This window comes from Mustela erminea, chromosome 4, assembly GCF_009829155.1.
Source record: "Mustela erminea isolate mMusErm1 chromosome 4, mMusErm1.Pri, whole genome shotgun sequence".
Taxonomy (NCBI): Eukaryota; Metazoa; Chordata; class Mammalia; order Carnivora; family Mustelidae; genus Mustela; species Mustela erminea.
Genome location: NC_045617.1, coordinates 113,286,993 through 113,307,845, shown reverse-complemented (window position 1 = coordinate 113,307,845; position 20,853 = coordinate 113,286,993). Strand labels below are relative to the sequence as shown.

General features: G+C 36.0%; 1 long non-coding RNA gene across 2 annotated transcripts in view; it reads right to left on the bottom strand.

Moving 5' to 3' along the window:
• Window positions 1-8,907: 8,907 nt before the first annotated feature.
• Window positions 8,908-20,853, bottom strand: part of LOC116588829 — a 146,660-nt gene continuing 134,714 nt past the window's right edge. For both annotated transcript variants that reach the window (XR_004285103.1, XR_004285102.1), the window contains exons 2-4: window positions 16,546-16,609; window positions 11,081-11,179; window positions 8,908-9,001 (exon numbers count right to left, since the gene is read on the bottom strand). This is a non-coding gene — a long non-coding RNA (uncharacterized LOC116588829). The remainder of the gene's footprint in view (window positions 9,002-11,080; window positions 11,180-16,545; window positions 16,610-20,853) is intronic.

Genomic DNA, 20,853 nt, shown 5'->3' with positions numbered 1-20,853 from the left:
AATAATACAGAGACAAAATATCTTCTTGTTATATTGACTGTTACCAGTGGAGATTCTCCACTGACTAAGGGTGATCCCCTTCCCACATTTCTCCGCATGGGATACAAGCTGTCCCCAACACTCTTGTCAGTGCTTGCTTTTCTAGCGTCCAACATACTGAATCCCTACTTTAGCAAAGTTCCTTTTTTTTTTTTTTTTTTCCTTAAAGTTTGCAAAAGGTCTTCCCATATCTTGACTTTGGCTGCTAGAGTATAAACCCTTCTCCACATCTCTGGCTGGAATAAGCCCACTGAAGTCCAATGAACATACCACTTCTTTAATGAAGTAAAATAGTCTCAGCTACAACAGCCTTAAACTTAACTAGACATTGCACAAATTAATGGAGAACACTGGGAAGAGTGTGGACAACATTTCAAATCATGGAATACTTCGAAAACATCTACAAGGTATACTTGATCCCTGAAACAATGGAGCAGAAGAAAAGGAAGGAAGATGGAATAAGAAAGAACAGAGAAACTGAGATAGGCCAGGGTATGTGTGTGTGTGTGTGTGTGTGTGTGTGTGTGTCTGTGTGTGTGCATGCATGGGGGTTGAGGGAGGGCATGAAAGAAGAACAAAGATGCAAGGTGTTCTAGGGAATCTTATTCCGGGATGTTGTAAATTTAGACTTGGTTCCAGTAGAGATCGAGATATTTTTTTTAAGTTGCTTATAAGAGTTAAGCAAGACGTGAGGAACAGGCCTTGCTGTCCAGGAAGGATTTCGACACTAAAAAGAATAAACAAAATGCTGGCCTAGTTAACACGGACTAGGCCAATAGAGATGGAGGCAGACGGGTTTCTCCTGACATCCAAAACAGGAAGCCTCTGGCAATGAAACAAACTACTGACCAACTCAATTTTTCAAGTCTCTTCCCTCCTTATTTTCATGTGACCGACAGTAAAACAAATTAACAGAAAAACAAAGATCAAGAACAACACAGAAGGCTTTTTTTTGATTGTTATAAACTATCAAAACTATTGATGTGATTATCATCATGAGACATACAATTACCTCAGCACAGGACTTTTTCATGAGGCAAGAATGATTTCTCTAATCTGGAGAAGATGTAGGTGTTTTTTTTAAATAGCATCTGTCCATTATTTATATGTTAATAAATGTTTATAACTCTGATTGGGCCAAAAAGATATTCAAAGTTCTTAAGTGAAAATTTGAAATAATGAAAGTATGTATTAACTTACCAGATTACTATTGATTTTAAAAAGGTAGGATACTCACAGTGCTCAGAATATTTTAATTAATTAATTAATTAATTTTAAAGATTTCATTTCTTTGTATGTCAGAGAGAGAGTGAGAATAAACAGGGAAACAACAGACAGAGGGAGAAGCAGTCTTCCTACTGAGCAAGGAGCCTGATGTGGGGCTCAGTCTCAGGACCCTGGGATCAGGACCCGAGTCTAAGGCAGACGCTTAACTGACTGAGCCATCCCACTCAGGATGTTTTTATACATAGTTTACTGTTAATTTGAAAATTGAAATCTTATGAGGCCTTCCAAATTTATAATGCTTTTATTTTACTCTACGGTATTAGAAACTAAAATCAGTAGCAATTGTTTGGTAAATAAGTGTTTCTTTCCATAAAGTTTTCAATTATCTAATTCAGCAACCCATGTTTTTTCTCTAATGTGAGAAGATTAGGTGTGGAGAAGGGTCTACACCATAGGCAGCTCATGTTAGTCTTCTAATTAATATGTGATATTACATAAACATTTTCAACTAGAGAATTTTTAAAGGCTCTATATGACTAAGTTTATTATTTTAATGAAACTTATATTGAGATATAATTCATGCCATAAAGCTCACCCCTCTAAATTATCCTATTCAATGACTTTTAGTATATTCATACAGTTGTATAATAATTACCACTCTGCAATTCTAGAACATTTTCATCATCCTAAAATGAAACCATATCTTACCAGTCACTCCACATCTTTCCTTCCCTAGAGTCCTTGGCAACCATAAATCTACTCTCTGTCTGTATATATTTGCCTATTCTGGACATTTAAAATAAAGGAATTATCTAATTTGGAGCCTTTCATGTATGACTGCTTTGAGTTAGCATAACATTTTATGATTCATCTGCATTGTAGCTTGTATTACTACTTGTATTACATTTCATTTTCATGACCAAATAATATTCCAATGTTTGGGTATATTACATTTTGTTTATCCATCCATTAATTGATGGACATTTGGATTATTTCCACATTTGGCTATCATGTATAATGATACTATGAACATTTGTGTACAAATTTTTGTGTAGGCATGTTTTTACTTCTCTTGGTAATGTACCTAGAAGTGTAAGTGCTGGGTCTATGGTAACTCTTTTCCAATTTTTGAAGAACTGCCAAATTATTTTCCAAAGTGGCTCCACCAGTTTACATTCCAACAAATGATGTATGGGGGATTCCATATCTCCAAATACTTGTCAATATTTGTATGGTCCATCTTTTTTATTACAGTTTTCTTAGGGAGTGTGAAGTGGGATCTCCTTATGGCTTTTATTTGCTTTTCCCTAAAAACTAATGAGAGTAAGAAATTTCTCATTTGCTTCTACAGTATCTTGTTTGGAGAGAAGTCTATTCAAACACCTTGCCCATTTTTTAGTTGGGTTATTACTATTTCATTGTTGAATAGTGAAAATTCTTTATATATTCTGAATATCAGTCCCTCCACAGATATGACTTACAAATATTTTCTCCAGTTCTGCGGGTTATCTTTTCAAATACTTGATAGAATCATTTGAGTCACAAATTGTTTTAATTTAGATGAATTCCAATATATCTACTTTTTCTTTTGCCATTGTAAATTGAGGTAGTGTCTGTGAAACCATTGCCTAATCTAAGATCACAAATCCTATGCTTTCCTCAAATAGCTCATAGCCTGATCTCTCACATTTAGGGCTATGATAAATTTTTCGTTTATTTTTATCTATGATGAGGTAGGGGAAGGCAGGGATCCAAATTCATTCTTTTGCACACATATATTCAGTTGTTTCTGCACCATTTGTTGAAAAGACTATTTTTTTCCCATTCGATTATCTTGACACTTGTTTTGAAAATCAGTTGGCTGTAAATGTAAAGGTTTATTTCTGGACTTTAAATTCTGTTCTGCTAATCCTCATTTCTGTATTTATGTTAGTACCATACTGGCTTGATTACTATAGCTTTATAATAGGTTTTGAAATGGAAATTGTGAATCCTTGGACACTATTCTTTTTCAAGATTGTTTCTACTATTCTGGGTCCTTTGTATATCTATATGAACTTTAAGGCTTATGATAAAAATTTAAAAGCTTTTTGTACATTCTTGGTGGTTCTCTGTGTAGATTATCATGCCATCTGAAATAAGAACAATAAGAAAAATTTTATTTCTTCCTTTCTTGTTTGTATGTTTTTTGTTTTTATTTTTTTGCCTTACTGCAGTGGTCAGAACTTCCAGTATTATGTTGAATGAGTGTGGTACTATGAACATCTTACCTTCTTCCTAATTTTAGGGTGAAAGCATCCTGTCTCACTGTTAAGTATAATGTTAGCTATAGGTTTTTTTCTTTTTTAAATAGATATTCCTCATCAAGATAAGGAAATTTTCTGTGCCTTTGTTTAACTGAGAATTTTGTCATGAATATGTGTTGAATTTTGTCAAATGCTTTTACTGGATTGATTGATATGATCGTGTGATTTTTCTTCTGTTAATATGGCAGATTACACTGATTGGTTAATTCTTGAGTACTGAAGCCATCTGCCATATCTGGGATAAATTCCTCTTGTTTATGGTGAATAATTCTTATTAGAAACTATTTTATTAATATTATATAATATATATTATATATTGCTGAATTCTACTTTTAATATTTTAAGAATTTTAAGAAATTTTAAGAACTTTTACTTCTATTTGTAAGGGACATTGATCTGTAGTTTTCTTTTTTTATACCATTTGTCTTGGTTTTATTTAGAGTAATGTTAGCTTTAAAAGAAGAGTTGGGAAGTGTTCTCTTCTCCTCTGTTTTCTGAAAGAGATTGTATAGAATTGACTTTAATTACTTTTTAAACATTTGGTAGAATTCACCTTGTGGAACCATCTGGGCCCAGAGATTTCTCTGTTGGGAGTTTAAAAAATTATAAATTCAATTTCCTTAATATTATAGAATTATTATTGTTTCAGTGTTTTTTATTTTATTTGTTATTATGGATGTGTGTATATATATATATTTTTTTTAATTTTTTATCTTTTTTTTTTTAACTTTAAAATAAGAAAGTTCCTGATTTGAGTCCATGGTTTCCACCTTCTTCTCTAGGGGGTATGGCAGTGTTCTGGGCCTCTGCTCTCCCTAGCTGTTCAATTTCCTAACCTCTGAAAGTTCTGACACTCTGAGTTGCTGCCTTCACCAACGAATAAACTTCTCCCATTCAACTTTTTATTTTACCCCAAATCACCACTTCCACTACTAGAATGTCTCCTCTCTTCTGAAAGGTATACTCCTATTTCAAGGGTTGGCTTCTGTCGCTCTTGGCTGGCTTTATGTTTTTGGTCAAATATCTTCCCTATTTGTTTAATGAAAAAAGAGAGAAAGAGAGAGAGAGAGAAAGACAGAGAGAGCTCCAACTAGATAATAACTAAGTTTTTTTATAGCTTCCAAATTATGTTATGCAATGTTTCTAAATACAAAACTCACTATTTTTACTTTGGAGTCAACACCTCTCATTCTGTTATGGGCATAATAATCCAAGCTAGAAAACTTTCAGTTGTTTGATATTTTTCCCCATCCTTTTATCCTCTGTATCAAATGTGTCACCACCACTTTCCAATCATCTTTTGAAGGGCTCACTGCTCTCTTTCTTGTGATAGGATGCTTCATTTAGTTCCTTCCACTATTTTCTTTTTTATTTCTTGCTTTTTTTTTCTCTATCAGACATACCCTGTCCCTTCCTTCCATTATCCAAGTCCCATTTCTATGGAATCTTATTTGTACCTATGTACAATATGTACCTACTTTATCATACAAGTATGCACACATTATATAAATATATATACACATTAACATAAATACTGTAAGTATGTATTAAACAGATATACTAGAAGTCATTAGTATTCTTTTTTTCAAATGTTTCACCTTAAAAAATCATACATTTATGATAAGATAACTCTATATTGGTAATGCCTTTATTGGAATTGTGCTCAGATGGTTGGGTATATGTGTATAATTTTAACATTTTCAGGGTGAGAAATATAATTTCAAGACAAGTAAAAGTTAAGTCAATCAAACTAGCCAATCGTATCTTCATGTTTAAGAAAAAGTGCTAAGAAATACCAAGAAACAGGTATTTTTATGTGGTTTGTAACTCACTAGGAAAGTAAATCCAAATGATAGCATTCTAAAATTATTATGCTGAGGCAGTAGTAACACACTTAATGGATAGTTTGCCAAAATGGTCCTTTGAATGATGATATACTTTTTTTTTTAATAAGATTTTATTTATTTATTTGACAGAGAGCGAGATCACAAGTAGGCAGAGAGGCAGGCAGAGAGTGAGAGAGGAGGAAGCAGGCTCCCTGCTGAGCAGAGAGCCTGATGTGGGGCTCGATCCCAGAACCCTGGGATCATGACCTGAGCCGAAGGCAGAGGCTTTAACCCACTGAGCCACCCAGGCGCCCCTGATGATATACTTTTGAAGGTATAAATTGCATTTTATATTTTAATCACCCCAACCTGCCACATATTTTTCAAAAATAATTATTTTATATGTTGTCTTCTCAAAAATCACAGATTGTAAGCTCTCTGAGCACAGATTTTCTGCCTCACACATTCATATCCTTCACAATGCCCAACAACTGTGTTCTTGATATGATGGCCCAGGTGGACTCCCTGACAGACGTCAGTACAATTAGCACAGTGCTTCGGTGTGTAATTCAGGAATCAGAGAGATGGCCTTCATAAAGGAAATAATTCTTGATTTTGTTACAAGGTTTACATAATGATTTTGCATTATAAAAGATAAAACTCCTTCAAAAGACAAAGACAAAACCAGTTTAAAAAAATGGTAAACTGCATTTGCAGAATTGCTTTTGGATACTGGGATATACATGAAATGAATTAATGGAAAATACTGAAGTGATAAGTTTAATCTTATGGTCCAAAGAGCTGTTATGATACAAGTAAAACTAATCAATTTAGATTATTCAGTTTAGTTATTATTTTCACTTCAGGGGAATTCCTGAATCATTAAACTTGGTAATTTCTATAGCTACTATGGGTCTCTGATTACATCGTTCACCTAATGAAACAGTAAACAGATTACCAAATTAAAAGACCCCAAAGAGGGAAAAGGCTAAAATATTCATCTTTACAAATTTCAAAGTTGTAATTTTTTTTTTAAAGATTTTATTTATTTGAGAGAGAGAGAGTAAGCAAGCACGAGTTGGGGGTGAGCATAGGGAGAGGGAGAAGCAAACTGCCCCCCCCGAGCAGGGAGTCAAATGCAGAGTTCAGATGCCGGGCTCCATGATGGGCTTGCTGGGCTCTATCGCAGGACTCTGAGATCGTGACCTGGGCCAAAGACAGACATACTCGACCAACTGGGCCACCCAGGCATTCCTCAAATTTCAAATCTTTAATCAGGCAATCCTTAGCTATCTTGGCATAATGAAGTTACACCATGTAACTAAGTATAGAGTATCAAGGTTTTTTTTAATATTTTATTTTTAAAATTATAACAATAGTTTTATGATATTTAGAAATGAAGGTTTATATGGACATAGGATTTTTATATAAGCATGTATAGAGACAAAGCAAAATTCTTGAAGTTCAAGGAAAAGGCTGAAATGACAATTGTAAAATGAGTGCTTTCCCATTTTTCTATTTATGTTTTGTTTCCTTTGAGTAAGTGTGCTCATGGATCATGAGTTCTTCCCTGGCTGGCAGTCATTCCATGCAACCCCTACTGAAGGATGGGGTTTCCCTTCCCTTAATAAACTGTTTGACAAGGACTGCATCGTGACTCTGGGTAGAAGCTGACCTCATCAAAGTGCTTCCCATTTAAAGCATATCTTTTGAAGTCTGGTGACTGGCTATGTGGTGGGTAAATGTCTATGTATATAAAAACTGACATGATTTTCAAGATAGGTAGGGTGAGAGTAATATGCAATTTGCAAAAGCATATCTAATAATATACTGTTATGATTGGGAAATAAATAATGTGAGCTTGAACTCAGTACAAACTGCAGAAAGTTAAGTTCTATAAAATCTTCCTAGTTGAGTGAGCCAGTGGTTTTAAAAAGGCTGAGAAACATGAGTTACCATTTAGAAAGAAACTCTTTAACTATAGTAAAGTTTGCTTATTCTTTGATCACACTGACCAACTCTACTTATTTTGTTGTTATTGTTGTTTGCTTTTTAATTTTTTATGGTTTACTCTTCCTGATTTTTTTAGATTTGAGTCTAATTAACATAGTGTTATATTAGTTTCCGGTGTGCAATGTAATGATTCAACAATTCTATATAGTACTCAATGTTCCACACAGTAAGTGCACTCTTAATTCCCTTCACTTCAGTCACCCATTCACCCACCCAACCACCCTCCACCAACCACTAGCTCATCCTCTGTATTTGAGTCTGTTTTTTGTCTCTTTATTCTGTCTGTTCATTTGTGTTGTTTCTTAAACTCCACATATGAGTGAAATCATAAGGTGTTTGTCTTTCTCTGTCTGACTTATTTTACTTAGCATTATAACTTCTAGGTTCATCCATGTCATTGCAGATGGCAAGATCTCATTCTTTTTTATGGCTGTGTGTGTGTGTGTGTGTGTGTGTGTAAATACCTCATCTTCATCTTCATTACCCATTCATCTATTGATGGGCACTTGCATTTCACATCTTTGCATTTGTAAATAATGCTGCAAATAAACATAGGGGTTCATATAGCATTTTGATTTTGTGTTTTCCTTTTCTTTAGGTAAATACCCAGTAGTGGAATTACTGGATCATATAGTAATTCTATTTTTAATTTTTCAAGGAACCTCCAAATTGTTTTCCACTGTGGCTGTATAAATTTGCATTCCCACCAACAATGCATGAGGGTTCGTTTTTCTCCACATCCTCATCGATACTTGTTATTTCTTGTCTTTTTGATTCTAGCCATTCTGACAAGCACAAGGAGATATATCATTGGGGCAAATGTAATTTTTATTTACATTTCCTTGATGATTAGTGATATGGAACATCTTTTCATGTGTCTATTGGCCATCTGTCTATCTTCTTTATAAAAATATCTGTTTGGGTCCTCTGTCCATTTTTTAATCAGATTATTTGTGGTTTTGGTATAAGTTTTTTATACATTTTGGATACTAACCTCTAATCAATATATCATTTGCGAATATCTTCTCCAATTCCGTAGGTTGCCTTATTGTTTTGTTGATGGTTTCCTTCACTGTGAAAAAGCTTTTCAATTTGATGCAGTCCCAATAGTTTATTTTTGCTTTTGTTTCCATTACCTGAGGAGATATATCTAGAAAAATATCTCTTTTGCCAATGTCCAAGAGATTATTGCTTGTCTTCTTCTGGAGTTTTGTGGTTTCAGGTCTCACATTTAGGTTCTTAATCTATTTTGAGTTTGTCTTCCTGTGTGGTGAAAGAAAGTGGTCCAGTCTCATTCTTTTGCATGTAGCTGTCCCCCTTTTCCAGCACCATTTGTTGTAGAGATTATCTTTTCCCCATTGATTTTCTTGCCTCTGTTGAAGATTAATTGACCAAACAAGTGTGGGTTTATTTCTGGGCTCTCATTCTTTCCCATTGGTCTATGTATCTATCTTTGTGCCAGTACCTACTGTTTTGATTGTAACAGCTTTGTAGTATATAGCTTGAAATCTGGAACTGTGATACTTCCAGTTTTGTTCTTTCTCATGATTTGTTTTTTTTAAATTTTCTTAATGCACAAATGTGAAATACCTGTAAAACAATCCATAGATATTTATTTTAGTTTTTTAACATTTGAAAATTTATTCTGAAAATGAAAAAAATATATATATCTTAATTCCTTTCTGCGTTAAGGAGTTAGAGTACTCTCCTAAAAAAGAGGATATTATGAATTAGAAGAGTGAATAAAGTCTCCATAAATGTGTAAGAAACACTTTATTCTTGTCATTATCTTTACTTGTGGAGTATACACCACATTCCGTTTGTGTACCACTCAGTATGCACTCAAAACCCAGACTTCCTCCTTGGAGTCCAATCCTGTGACTCAACCACTTTTATTTGACATTAATGTATAAAATAATAAAGTGGCACCCATGTTTTTACTTATTTTTTATTTTTTTTTAAGATTTTATTTATTTGAGAGAGAGAGAGATGGACAGACAGAGCAAGAGCAGGGTGAAGTGCAGAGATAGAAGGAGAAGCAGGCTCCCCACTGATCAAGGAGCCTGACATGGGACTCGATGCCAGGACCCTGGCATCATGACCTGAGCCAAAGGCAGACGTTTAACCAACTGAACCACCTATGTGCCCCAACAGTGGCACATATGTTTTCAAATCACTGAAGCTAAATCTATGACAGAACATAAGACTATTGCCCATGATAAGGCATTTTGAATTATGTATATGCTAATTTCAGGCTCAATTGAATTTTTTTTATTAAATCAATCCTAAAGTTTATTTTCTCTAATCTCATATAGAAGAAAAGAATTTTAAAAGAACATATCTGAAGCCAACTAAACCATATTGCTTTCAAAGCTTTGTTTTATATGAAGATACATTTTAAGCAGATATTTGACTTTCATTGTTTAACTCCTCCAGAGGACATTAGCATTCACTCCCTGCACCTGGTTTCACAGCAAATATCAGTTTACAAACTAAATCAGGGCTCTCGTTTATTTTATAAACTGCTGAATATGGTCAATTTGGCATACAGTGCATGTTTCACATTATTTGAAGCAAATTCTTGTTTCAAAAACTTTAGCTTGTAACCTTGTCTACTGAAGCCCCATTTTTTAGATAACCAATACTATTTTATTTACCCTGGAGAAATAGGACTCCAAGAAGACCAGGCAGTAAAAGCTCAATAAATAAAGTTGAACTGATTCAAAATTAATTATTATCCCTTTTAGGAAAAGTGGGAATCCAGAAGATTTTTACCTCTTTGAACAAAGGAAAATAAGAATCTAGGTATTAGATCACTGAACAAAGGAAAATAAGAATCTAGGTATTAGATCACTCAACCTTTGCCTGATTCTTTGGTGTTCATTAACAGTCTAATACATGCTCTTCAGCAGTACACATTCCCAAGGACTCCATAATCTAGACCAAGAGGGGTCAAGTAAACCAAATCACACCTCAGCATACTATGTGCTGCTCAGTCAGGATGATCGGTCAGGGAGGGCTTCTGAGAGTAGGTGACTCTTAAGTTACTGTATTATGGACAACAGAAGTGCAAGTGCAGGATGAATTCACTGAGGGTGGACATTCCTGTCAGGAACAACAGTTTATACAGCGTCATAGAGACACAGGCAAGGAAGCTTTGCTCAAGGAACTCCAGATAATTCATACGGAGAAAAAAAGATGGGATGGGGAAATAGAGGGGAGCAGTGAAAAGTAAGAATCCAGTTTGCCACTTTAAGGAGTTCGGAATGAAAAATCGTTGAAGGTTTGTAAATGGAGGAACACCATAATCTGATTGGCACAATCTGAGGAGGGCCCCAAATTGTTCCCAGTGTGGAACAGAATGAGAGCGGTGTTAAAACTGCTGAGCCAATGAGGAAGAGGAACAGTTTAGATCTTTGCTGTGAAGTACTAATAACAGGCTTTAAGTATAACAAACTTCTCTCATGTTAAAATCTCTGGTTAAATTTAAATACCATGTCTCTTTGCCGGGGCTAACGTATTCAGCTGCCTTTCACCATGGCCCAAACTCTTGCTCACTGTGCTTCCCTCTATGTGTTGTTTATTAATACTGGGCAGACCATACTCGCTCCTCTCACAAAGCTGCTAATGAAGAGTGTGAGAAAGTGTTTCCTGGGAGGAAAAGCCCACCTATGATGTCGGGCAATCCTGAAGCAGATCTTAGTTCTGTCAGTTTTCATGCAGTGGCCTTGTGGAACCCCTAAAGCCTCGGAGCTGTGCTGTCCTCACCTAAAAAACAAAAACCAAAACAGCTATCTAGCAAGGCCGTGAGAATTGAAGATCATTTGTGTACGGCCTCCAGAAAAGAGTAGCCCTCACTGAGCACTACGCATATTTATTATTGAAGAAGAAATGGCATGAGCAAATTTCACATTTTCTAGTTGCTCTTTCAAAGACAAACAGACATTGGCGGGAACTCCCAGTAGAGGACTTGGGCATGGAACTCTCCTGTCACTCTGATTCCAGGTTATTAATACTTCCAGGCAGCTCAGCAGCTGAACTGCTCTAGAAACCTATGCAAAAGAGTCTTGGCTTTAACTATGTAATCAACCTGACAGGGCCATGGCAGAAATAGATGTGAACACCGTGGCCAGGTGGCCTTAGGGATTGCGGAGTGCAATTAACCTCCTCACTTCCATTCACAGAATGCTCCGAGAGAGGCCGTTGCCTTGTCACTGGCTGAGCTTGGGTCTGGATATTAATTCCAACAGCATTTGTGCTCCCTAAGTGTGGTCCCAATCAGAGCCACTTCCAGAGAATAGAGAACATGAAATGCAGACTGTCTGAGGCACCGATTCTCCCGGCAAACCTTTGAGAAATATCAAAGAATGCAAGCAAGCAGAATGGTTTAGGAGAAGGGAAGCTGGCACTTCTCTCCTATTTTCATATGAATATAATGATACAGCCCACGCCATTTCTGAATGTAATGAGGATGTAATCCACAGTTTAAGCAGAAAAACCTGGGTAGAGAGCAAATAGGGAAATTTTATCGTGAGCAGTACAGCACAGGAAATTTGGGAGAAGGTATAAACCCAGAGAAGGAAGAATGTCTAAGTAACTAGCTTCCAATTCACATTCATTTAGTACTTTTTTCCCCTTTCTGTCCCCAAAGGCAAGAGAATCGGAAAAATCTTCCCCTCTGTAGCTACGGCTGGCATTTTTGCAGTGATCATTAGTAAAACATGTTGGCAGTGGAAAACAGGCTCAGCTTTTCCAGAACTGGCTGTCATTTGTGCCAAAAGCAAATAGGAATAGAAATAGTAACACCGATATTGTTATTACTGTACTGGGAGTCAGCTAGCTCTTCTGTGTCTATAGCTTTCCTAAGTCAAGCCTGGTATCCCCATCATGCCTGAGCTGTCTGCACCAGGATGAATGGTGAAGAGGGGCAGGGGAGGACGTGCAAAACTGTCACTGCGTATAAGCAGCCAGATTGACCTAGCAGCCTAGGACTATTTGCCTCGTTTACTGCAGGAAAACTTGAAAATTAAGCCCATTTTAATGGAATTATTAGTTAGTAGAAAATTTCCAGGAAGCAATTGGCTATATTTATCATTTTGGGCATTCTTGTCAGTAGCCTTTTTGAAAGTGTCATATATTTGATACCGAACTTAATTTCTAAGAATTTATCCTAAGAAGAAATCATCTAAAATGCACACAGACTTTGAAGTAGAAAAGTGCTTATTACAGAGAGATTTTAATATAAAGAAAGCATTTGAATAAACAGCAATCAACTGTTGATTACTGTCATTATCCATATTGAATATATTCAACTATTAAAGGAGTTTTATAGAACTTTAAGTAAAAATACATAATATTTAAATGTTATCTTTTTCTTACATCAAAGAAAAGAGATCCACTCAAGTAAGGGGGAATACATATGAAGTGAAACTAGCATGGAATAAAAAAGCTACTAGGAATTGGGGTGACTTCTGGAAGAGAGATAAAAATCAAAAGTGAGAATGATGGCTGATGACACAACCCTTAGAAAATCAGAATAAATGCCTGCTCTCTCCACTACGACAGAGTATTGTGAGGAGTATTAACCAATGAAATTTAACAAGAGGGGAAAAAGCAAGCAGAATCAATACTGTAAAGTAGGAAACACAATTATTATTATTTAAGAACAATATGATTTTACATTTACAAATTACAGGAAATCATTTAAGAAAGTAACAAAGCAATAAGAGGATTTGGGAAATTAAAAAATTAAAAAAACATCAGAATATATAATAAAAAATCAGAGAAAATAAATTATGTAAGAATAAACATTTGACAAAAGCACAGGAAGTAGATTCTGTCAGTGTGAATGGGTACTGATCATACTAGAAGGGAGTGAACTGAGAAGCCAGTCTGGCTTAAAGCTACACCTGAGGAGTTGGGAATGAAGAAGGAAGCTGGAGGCTTAAAATGGAGGCATAACATGTGGGGCTTTGTAAATCATGATTTGTGCTTTTCTCCCCCTCCATTAAAGCAATCAAAAACTTCTGAAGAGTTTGAAAGGAGACGATAAGATAATATTTGTCCTATACAAGGATATTCTAGCTGCACATGTGGAAGGCATTTTGAGATGAGCCACACAGATGGGTGTGATATGTTTGGGGTGAAGATATATGAGAATACTATCTATAATAGTAAGAAGTCCAGAGGGGAGATGCTAGTAGTTTAGACTAGGGTGATGGAAGTGAAGACAAAACTAGCATAACCTAGCAATGTTTAAAAAATACGACTGATAGGACTCTAGTGAGTGGAATATGGGGATGAGGTGCTCAGGTGACGTCTGGGTTTCTGAATTGCAGAATTATATAGATGGCACACCATTTGGGTGAAACAGCAAACACTGAAAGAGTATATAACTCAAAAAGCATGAATTCAAAACTCAAAATCTTTCTTTTTGAAACTATTTCTCTAATGTAAGTTTTTTTTTTAAAGACATTTTATTTATTCATTTGAGAGAGAGAGAGAGCATGCTCAAGTGAGAGCATGAGTAGGGGGAAGGGTCAGAGGGAGAGGGAAAAGCAGACTCCCTGCTGAGCAGGGAGCCCAATGTGGGGCATGAGCACGGGACCCCAGGATCATGACCAGAGGTGAAGGCAAAGTAACCCACATGCTCTAACATGAGTTTTAACATGAGTCTATTTGAAACTCAGAAAACTGGGGAATGATTTTTTAATTCTCTTTTTTCTTTTACTCTCTTAAGACATGGGTTAGCATTGTTTGAAGAGGGCTTGTTAAAGGGCAATAAAAAGATTACTATGAATTATAAATGTATTTTTAAGTGTATGAAAATATTATCATGTCAAATATAAAGCTTTTACTTGGTGAAATTATAAACAGTAATCTAACCATGCCCTGCTCTGGAGAACTACACTGAAAATTGATAAGAAAAGCAAATTTCGGGTTTCCTTAAGCATGATTTGAAGGTTTTCTATGATTTTGTGTTTCTGATATAGTAAGAAGAGAAAAAGAAAGATTAAAAAAGTCATCTGGGGGGACATCTGGGTGGTTTAGTTGGTTAAGCATATGCCTTCAGCTCAGGTCATAATCCCGGGGTCCTAGCGTTGAGGCCTCCATTGGGCTCCCTGCTTAGCAGGGAGTCTGCTTCTCCTTCTCCCTCTTCTCCACCCCCAATGTTCATTCTCTCTCTCTCTCAAATAAATAAATAAATATATAAAATCTTAAAAAAAAAAAAAAGTCATCTGGATGAAGGACCTCAATGTGAAAAAGGAATCCATCAAAATCATTGAGGAAAACACAGGCAGCAACCTCTTTGACCTCAGTGGCAGCAACTTCTTCCTAGGAACATTGCCAAAGGCAAGGGAAGCAAGGGCAAAAATGAATTATTGGGACTTCATCAAGATCAAAAACTTTTGTACAGCAAAGGAAACAATTAACAAAACCAAAAGACAACTAACAGAATGGGAGAAGATATTTACAAATGACGTATCAGATAAAGGGCTAGTATCCAAAATCTATAAAGAACATATCAAACTCAACACCCAAAGCACAAATAATTCAATCAAGAAATAGGCAGAGGACATGACCAGACATTTCTGCAAAGAAGACATCCAGATGGCCAACACACACATGAAAAAGTGCTCCACATCACTCAGCATCAGGGAAATACAAATCAAAACCACAATGAGATACCACCTCACACCAGTCAGAATGGCTAAAATTAACAAGTCAGGAAATGACAGATGCCGGCGAGGATGCAGAGAAAGGGGAACCCTCCTACACTGCTGGTGGGAATGCAAGCTGGTGCAACCACTCTGGAAAACAGCATGGAGGTTCCTCAAAAAGGTGAAAATAGAGCTACCTCATGACCCAACAATTGCATTACTGGGTATTTATCCTGAAGATACAAACATAGTGATCCGAAGGGGCACATGCACCCAAATGTTTATAGCAGCAATGTCCACAATAGCCAAACTATGGAAAGAACCTAGATGTCCATCAACAGATGAATAGATAAAGAAGAGGTGGTATATATTTATACAATGAATACTATGCAGCCATCAAAAGAAATGAAATCTTGCCATTTGTGATGACGTGGATGGAACTAGAGGGTATTAGGCTTAGCAAAATAAGTCAATCGGAAAAAGACAACTATCATATGATCTCTCTGATATGAGGACGTGGAGATGTAACATGGGGGGTTTTTGGGGTAGGAAAAGAATAAAGGAAACAAGATGGGATCAGGAGGGAGACAAACCATAAGAGACTCTTAATCTCACAAAACAAACTGAGGGTTGCGGGGGGGAGGGGGATAGGGAGAGGGTGGTTGGGTTATGGACATTGGGGAGGGTATGTGTTATGGTGAGTGCTGTGAAGTGTGTGTAACAAGTCTGTGTGATTCACAGACCTGTACCCCTGGGACTAATAATACATTATATGTTTATAAAAAAAATTTTTAATTATAGAAAAAAATTTTTTAAAGTCATCTGGGAAAAAATAGAAATGTTGCTTTTGTTTCAAATAAAAGGAAGAGAAGGAGGAAATGTCAAATAGTAATCAACTGCTGGTCAGAGGTCAAGCAAGGTAAAGGTCCAGAAATTGCCTTTTGCCTCTAGAAATATAGAGGTCATCAGTGACCCTGTGGAGGTCAGAGTCAGGGTTGTATGAAGAGCACAAGGCAGCCACAGCTTGTGAAGTGTCACATGATGAAGTGGAGGAGACTAAAGTGTTTTGACAAACTGTCTGGCAGGTAAAGTAAGAGATAGGTGGTAGCTAAAGAATGATGTGAAGTCTAGAAATGTGTTGTGGTTGTCTATTTTGAATGAGAAAGCTATTGAGACATTACATATTACAATGAAAAGAAAATTATTTAATAATTTAAGAAATAATGTAATGAAATATACCAAAACAAAAAATAATTTTGTATGCCTGCAAGTTGGGATCTGGAGCAATTTTAAAGCAGTTTTAAATGAAACAACAGGAATTTTAAAAATTTACCCTAGTGAACAGAGATTTATTTTATATTCAGAAAAAGAAGGACAGTGAACTTTATTTTATAAAACAAATAAACTCTGATCACCAGAGTGCAATTCTCTGGGCATGAGCTGAGATGCCAGAATCTGTCATTTGTGTCGTACCTTGTCCTGGTTGCTCCTTCTGCTCAGTAGTGTGATTGCTGTAAGAACTGCATACCGCATGAAGCTAGAAAACAAAAAGGTTGTAAAATAATGTTTAAATGGAAGATAAATTTTAAAAGATAATGAGGATTTCTAGTTCTAGATAAGATGGAGTAGACATTTCACCCTATTCCTCTCTGACTCTTACAACTAAAAACCCTGGACGAAATACATGAAATAATGATCAGAAGTTTCTAAAAGGTGAAAAAAAGAAGGGAGCGTTTATAGGGACCTAGGGATTCAAGGAATGACCTGGCAAATCTTGGGGGCTTTTTCTGTCTCTTCTGTATCCCATCCTGGGCACTAGAGAATTTTGCAGGCTGGAATGAACAGCAAGTACAGGCAAAAACCATAAGCAAACCAGTGGTTTAAAGCCTCTGCCTTCAGCTCAGGTCATGATCCCAGGGTCCTGGGATCGAGCCCCGCATCAGGCTCTCTGCTCCATGGGGAGCCTGCTTCCTCCTCTCTCTCTGCCTGCCTCTCTGCCTACTTGTAATCTCTGTCAAATAGATAAATAAAATCTTTAAAGAAAAAAAAAAAAAAAAAAAACCATGAGCAAACAAATACAACAAAATAAAACACTTGGCCGGCCTCTTTAGCCAAAGGAACTGGAAGGGAGTGGCCATGTAGGGCATAACCTTTTGGACAACACCAGACACACCCCAGAAAAAATTGTGCCTTCCTTATCCTGTCATTTTGGTAGCGGACATCAGGGCTGTGTGAGCAGAGAGGACCACCATAACCCAGCGGTAATGACACGGCTCCCCCTCGTGGAGGGTACGTGTCTGCAGAGACTGTGCGCTTCACGTGCAGAAGTCTAGCCTGGCATGATTGATCAACATAATCTAAATATAATAAAAGATAACTTCTTACACCAAGAACTAGGAAAATCTCAAGCTGAATGAGAGGACACATCCAACAGACACAATACTAAGATGGCATAGACACTGGAATTATTTGACCAGGATTTTAAAGCAGCTATTGTTAAAAAAGCTTCTACGGATAATTACAATCACTCTCAGAAAAAAATGAAAAAGAAATAGAAACTTTCAGCTAAGAAATAGAAGATACAAAGAAGAACCAAATGGGGGTGCCTGGGTGGCTCAGTCGGTTGAGTGTCTGCCTTGGGTTCAGGTCATGATCCCAGGGTCTTGGGATTGAGCCCCACATTGGGCTCCCTGCTCAGCAGTGTTCTGCTTCTCCCTCTGCCTCTTCCCCACCCTCAGCCCCATTTGCGTTCTCTCTCTCTCTCTCTCTCTTTCTATGCTTCTCTCAAATAAATAAAATCTTAAAAAAATTAATTAATTAGGGCGCCTGTGTGGCTCAGTGGGTTAAACCTCTGCCTTCGGCTCAGGTCATGATCTCAGGGTCCTGGGATTGAGTCCCACATTGGGCTCTCTGCTTGGCAGGGAGCTTGCTTCCTCCTCTCTCTCTCTCTCTCTGCCTGCCTCTCTGCCTACTTGTGATCTCACTCTGTCAAAGAAATAAATAAAATCTTTTAAAAAAATTAATTAATTAATTAAAATGAGAATAAAGATTTCTTAAGAAAAAGAACCAATATCTCATATAATAAAGAAGTATTTCATTAAACTTAAAAAAAAGAAAAGAAGAACCAAATGGAAATTTTAAAACTAAATATAGAAATATGTAATAAAGATTTCCAATTCCAATTTGGTAGAATATCTGGGGATGACCAAAACGCCCACCCAGAACAATTAGAAAAGTTAGACAAAAACACAAAAACATCTATTGGAAGGCATCAGTGAGATACCAAAGGAGATAGAACCTGTCAAACTAGAGTTCCAGGGAGGAGAGAAACAACACATTGAGGTAAACATTATGTTCTGTAGCACTTTTCCACTTGAGACGTTTGGTGATTTTTTTTTTTTTTAAGTTGAAAACAGGAAAGTCGAAAGAGACTTCCAACGTCGGAACCTAAGACGAGCTATTGGCAGTTTCCCAAGGCTGAGGAGTCAAAACTTGGAGTTCAGGGCTATCGAAGCAGGCAGGACTTGAAGAGAAATTATTCCACAGAGAAACAAAACACATGAAGGGAGTCGTGCCTAGGAGTCTGGAAAGATGAGCAGAGCTCTTGCAAAAATCATAAAACTAGAGAAACAAAAATTGGAGTTCAGGGCCCACCAGGGAAGAGGGGAGTCTCCTCCTGATAAACAGCCAAGATTTCCAGGTGAGACTCCTGATAGTATCATAGGAGTAAGAAGAAATTCAAGTAGATCTCACAAAACTGCCTCACTTGCAGTCCAGCATTCCATTCCTGCATTCCAACTGCCTATGAGATAGTAAAGTAAATCCTCCCCGGAAGAATGAAACAGCAGCCAAACCCCTCATGTTTTTCATCCATATTATTCAACCTTCAATCAAATGTTTTAGGAATGCCAAGAGACAAGACAAAATGATAACAGCCAAGATAAAAGAAAGGCAATAAAAATAGATGCACAGGTGATCAAGATACTGAAGTTATCAGAGAAGGTCTTTAAGTATAATTAAAATGCTCGGAAAAATAGATGAAAAGATGGAGAATTTCTCCCTGATACTGGCATCTATTACAAAATCCATCAAATATATAAACATATTTCAAATTAATCAGATGCAATAGCTGATTTTTTAGAAACAAATAGATTTAATGGCAGATTACATACAGCAAAAGAGAAGAATGACAAATCATTAGGTAGGTCAGTAGAAAGCATTCAGATTAAAGCAAAGTAAAAAATATGAAACAAATAAGAAAACAGCATGAGAAACCTGTGAGACACGTAGTTTTAGTAAGTGAACAACTGAAGTCCCAGAAGGAGACTAGACAGAGAATAATGGCAGGAGCAATGTATAAAGATACAGTGATCAAAAATTTTTCAAAATGAAAAAAAAAATCAAAATGATGAAATATATCAAACTGCAGAGTCAAGAATCTCTACATATTCTAGGATGGATGGATGGAAGATGGCTAGGATGGATGGATAGATAGATTGATTAATTATAACATGTGCAGCATAATTGAACTTCTGAAAATCAAAGACAAGAAATCTTTAAGGCAGCCAAAGAGAAATGGCTATTATTTTCAAATGAGCAACAATGATACTGAAAGCTATCTTTTCAACAGACAGGATATCAGCCAGAAGAAAATAGAATTCTATCCTCAAAAGGATTAAAGAAAATAACTGCTTAAAATTCTATGTGCTGCAAAAAAACCCAAAAAACAAAAAAAACACTCAAAAAATAAAAAAAACCCTGAAAAATAAATAAGAAAATCTGTCTATAGTAGAACTCCTCTAAAGTAAAGACAAAAGTCAACTCTTTATGCAAAAGAAAAATGTACCCAAGTGAAAGCTTGGTTCAATGTAGAAGGGACCTAAAAGCAATAGAAATGTTAAAGGTGTGGGTAAGTCTAAATCAACATGTTGTCTGTATAGCAATGTTATTAGATCTGTGTGATTTAAACTATATTTAGAATGAAGATGTAGGACAAACAGCCTAAAAGCTGGAAGACAGTTAAAAGAGTTAGAATGATGTAAGACTTTTGCATTGTGTAGAAAGCAATAAAATACCAATTTTATTATACTCTGATAATTTTAATAGTCTCTGAGTAACTATTAAAAGAATATAGAAGAATGTATAACCAACAACTAATTAAATGGAAAAAATAAATAACACAAAGTACTTGACTCAAAGAAGATGGAGTAGAAAGAGAAGAATGAGAAGAGGAAGAAAAGGAAGGAAACAGAAATAGAAGTGGTGGTGGAAAACAAATAGTAAGATAGTAAATTTGAACTCAAATATAATTGATTACATTTAAATTAAGGAGCTAAGTATCCTAAATAAAATACATAATGTGCCAACCTAAATTTTTTTTAATGAGCATAATGGTAATCAGATTTTGAAGGAAAAAATACAAACCCCAAGCAAAAGAAAACTAGCACATCTATATTACTTTCAGCCAAAGTAAGCTTTAAGCCAAGAATCTTTAATAAATATAAAGAAGTATATTTCATGGTGGTAAAATATTCAATCTATAAGGAAGATATGATAATTATAAGTCTGTATGGATATTACAATCTAGTCTCAATATAAATAAGTGAGAAATGACAAAATTCTAAAAGAGAAAAAATAGACAAAATTATAGTTGGAAGATTCAGTATGTCTCTTTTGGTAACTGATAAACCAAGCAAATATAAAAGTGTAAAGACACAGAAAACTTGAACTACAAACTTAGGAAATTTGTCTTTGGATATTCAGACCACTTCCTTCAATATT